The sequence below is a fragment of the Chrysemys picta genome, chromosome 1 (genome assembly GCF_011386835.1).
Source record: "Chrysemys picta bellii isolate R12L10 chromosome 1, ASM1138683v2, whole genome shotgun sequence".
Lineage (NCBI taxonomy): Eukaryota > Metazoa > Chordata > Testudines > Emydidae > Chrysemys > Chrysemys picta.
The window spans coordinates 198,600,353-198,604,035 of record NC_088791.1 but is presented as its reverse complement, the minus strand read 5'-3'; positions in this window follow the sequence as shown (position 1 = coordinate 198,604,035).

The following is a 3,683-nucleotide window of genomic DNA, read 5'->3' as shown; positions in this document are numbered from 1 at the left end:
TGTGGCGCTCCTTCTGTCCACGTGCACCACTTTGGGCCTGTTGGTAAACAACACCAAGTCCACGTTAGTCCCGGTACAACTCATAGAGTTTAGCGGGGCTGTCCTGGATGCCTTGTCGGCCAGAGCCTCCCTCCTACCAGACAGGTTCGAGACCCTGAAAGGGCTCATCAACACGGTCATAAGGTTTCCAGTGACAACAGCCAGAGCGTGCCTCCAGCTCCTGGGTCACATGTTGGCGTGCATGTATCTGGTCTGTCACGCCAGACTCAGGATGAGGCCCCTCCAGCTCTGGTTGGCCTCGGAGTTCTCCCAGGCCAGGGACAGGATGGACAAAGACCTCCTGGTGCCCGAGCCAGTGATCACCTCCCTACAGTGGTGGTCCTCCCTGAGAAACATGCTCCCAGGGGTTCCATTCAGGGGCAGGGTCCTGTGACTGGAACTGGTGTCTGACGTGTCGGACCTGGGATGGGGGGCCTATGTGGGGAACATTCAGACCCAAGTTCCGTGGTCGGCTCAGGATCTGACCCTCCACATAAATGTCAAGGAGATCAGAGTGGTACGGCTGGCATGTATAGCCTTCCTCTCGCACCTGCAGTGCCGGGTGGTCAGGGTCCTCACAGACAACGCGACCTCGATGTTCTACATCAACAGGCAAGGCGGGGCCCGATCCTCTGCCCTCTGCCGCGAAACCCTCAGGCTGTGGGACTTTATATAGCCCACGACATCTGCCTATAGTCCTTCCATCTTCCGGGCACCTGGAACGCATGGGCGGCTCACTTGAGCTGGGACTTCTCCTCTCAGCACGAGTGGTCTCTCCACCCAGAGGTGGTGCACAGACTTTTCCAAGTGTGGGGAACTCCCCAGAAGGACCTGTTCGTGACTCAGCAGAACCGTCGCTGTCCCCGGTTCTGGGACAGGGCGCTATCTCCGATGCCTTCCTAATGTCCTCGTCAAGCCAGTTTCTCTATGCCTTTCCCCTGTTCCCACTGATCGGCAAGGTCCTGGAAAAGATAAAGACGGACAAGGCCCAGGTCCTTCTGATTGCCCTGGCATGGCCCAGGCAGCATTAGTACGGGACCCTCACAGGCCTGGCGGTCACCCTGCTGTGGCCGTTGCCGTCCTGCCTGGACCTGCTCTCCCAGGACGAGGGCCGCCTTCTCCACCCCAACCTAGCAGCACTCCACCTCATGGCGTGGCTGCTCAATGGTTAGGTAGGGAGGAAAGTACATGCTTAGAAGCGGTTCAGCACGTCCTCCTAGAAAGCAGGCGGCCCTCCATGCGCCGAGCCTACTTGGAAAAGTGGTCTTGGTTTTCCAGATGGGCGGACGAGCGGGGCGTTTCCGCTGTGGCCTCCCCGATCCAGCTTATTCTGGATTACCTCCTTCACCTTAAATCCCAGGGCCTGGCGTCCTCGTCAGTCAAGGTGAACCTGGTGACCATATTGGCATCCGATCTGCCGGTGCAGGGCCACACGGTATTCTCCCATGCTATGACTGGCCGATTCCTTAAGGGGTTGGATCACCTCTTCCCATATGTTAGGCCCCCTGTCCCGCAGTGGGACCTAAACCTGGTGTTGGCCCATCTCACGGGGCCCCCATTTATGCTGCTAGCCACGTGCTCCTGGTCACACCTCTCGTGGAAGGTGGCCTTCCTGGTTGTGGTCACGTTGGCTAGTTGAGTCTCGGAACTCAGGGCTCTGACCTCCGAGCCCCCATACACGGTGTTTCATAAAGATAAGGTCCAGCTCCACCCACACCCAAAGGTGGTCTCCACCTATCACATGGGTCAGGACATTTTTCTGCCTGTCCTCTACCCCAAGCCCCATGTGTCCAGTGAGGAGCGCTGCCTCCACACACTGGATGTGAGATGGGCTCTGGCTTTCTACCTGGAGTGGACTAAACCATTCAGAAAGTCCTCACAATTGTTCATCGCCTCGGCCAAGTGCATGAAAGGTCGGTCGATCTCCACTCAGCCGATCTCCAACTGGATCACCTCGTGCATCCATACCTGTTATGACCTGGCAGGAATCCCTCTGCCACCAATTGTGAGGGTGCACTCGACTAGGGCGCAGGCCTCATCGGCTGCCTTTTTGGCCCATGTTCCCATTTAGGACATTTGTAGGGCTGCCATGTGGTCTTCAGTTCACACGTTCACCTCACATTATGCGATTGTGTCTCAGACCAGGGAGGATGCCGGGTTTGGCAGAGCCGTTCTCTGTCCCGAGAGTTTGTGAACTCCTTCCCACCTCCAACAGCTATAGCTTGGAATCACCTATTGTGGAATACATATGAGCAATCACTCGAAGAAGAAAAGACATTTACCTTTTCCATAACTGGTGTTCTTCGAGATGTGTTGCTCATGTCTATTCCACATCCCGCCCTTCTTCCCCTTTGTTGGAGTTGTCTGGCAAGAAGGAACTGAGGGTGCGGGGAGCACACAGCGCCCCTTATACCGCACCATGGAGGCACCACTCCAGGCATCGCTGGGGCACTCCCCTATGGGTACTGCTAGGGGAAAAACTTCCAGCACCGGTGCATGTGGCAAGCACGCACACCTATTGTGGAATAGACATGAGCAACACATCTTGAAGAAAACCAGTTATGGAAAAGGTAACTGTCTTTTTTCCATGGTACATACATTTTGGCCTAAAGTGTGGGTCAGGTACCTAAGTCCTTTTGTGAATCTGGGCCTATGTGACTTGTCCTAGGCCTCAAAAGAAGGATGAGGATGGGAGTTAATGGTAGAAATGGGCTGAGGAACCAGGAGATCTTGGCTCCCAATCCATTGCTTATATCATAGCTCTTTGTGAAAGCTCAGATTCCGGACAATTTTAGAGAAATGTAAAAAGCAGTTTTAATTCTTCAGTAAAAGGACTTACTCTTCTAAGGGCTTGTCTACACATACAGCACTGCAGCTGCATGGATGCAGCTGCAACACATCTATGCCGATAGGAGAGAGCTCTGCTGTCGGCATAATAAAATCACCCCTGCAAGAGGTGGCAGCTATGTCGGTGGGAGAAGCTCTCCCACCGATATAGCACAGTCCACACCGGCTCTTATGGCGGCGTAACTTATGTTGCTCAGGGAGGTGGTTTCTTTTGGGGGGTGAGCGACATAACTTATGCCGACATAAGCTGCAGTGTAAATCTACCCTTGGAGTTCTATTCTTTAAAAACATGATCTATTTAGCCTGTTGTACTGAATGCTTTCCTGATTCTTCCTCTGTGTAAGAAATCTCACAACACCATTGCTTTTCAAATACTAATATTACAGTAATTCAGTTCCTTTCTCTTTCCTTGGTATGAATTTGAATGTGAATATGATATGGTAGGTACAGATTCCGATAGCACTGAAGTGCCTTAGGGATTGTCTACACGAGAGAGTCATGGGGAGTTGGTGTAGAATAGCTAGTATGGTTTAAATTTACACTCTACATATGGTGCACTAGCTCCCCTTGTGGGTGCTCTTATGGATTAAGCTAAACGCACAAAGCCACTTTGCAAATGGATTAACCGAATCTGCAAAAAAGGCACTCTTTAGTGTGGAATAAGAGTGTCCACATGGAGCGTTAGCTGTTGCTGAATAGTTATCCTGCACTATTTCACGCTAGCTATTCCAGGCTTTGTCTCCATGTAGATGAACCTTTAGAGACAAAGTCAAACTGAAAGTCAATTGGATTCACAC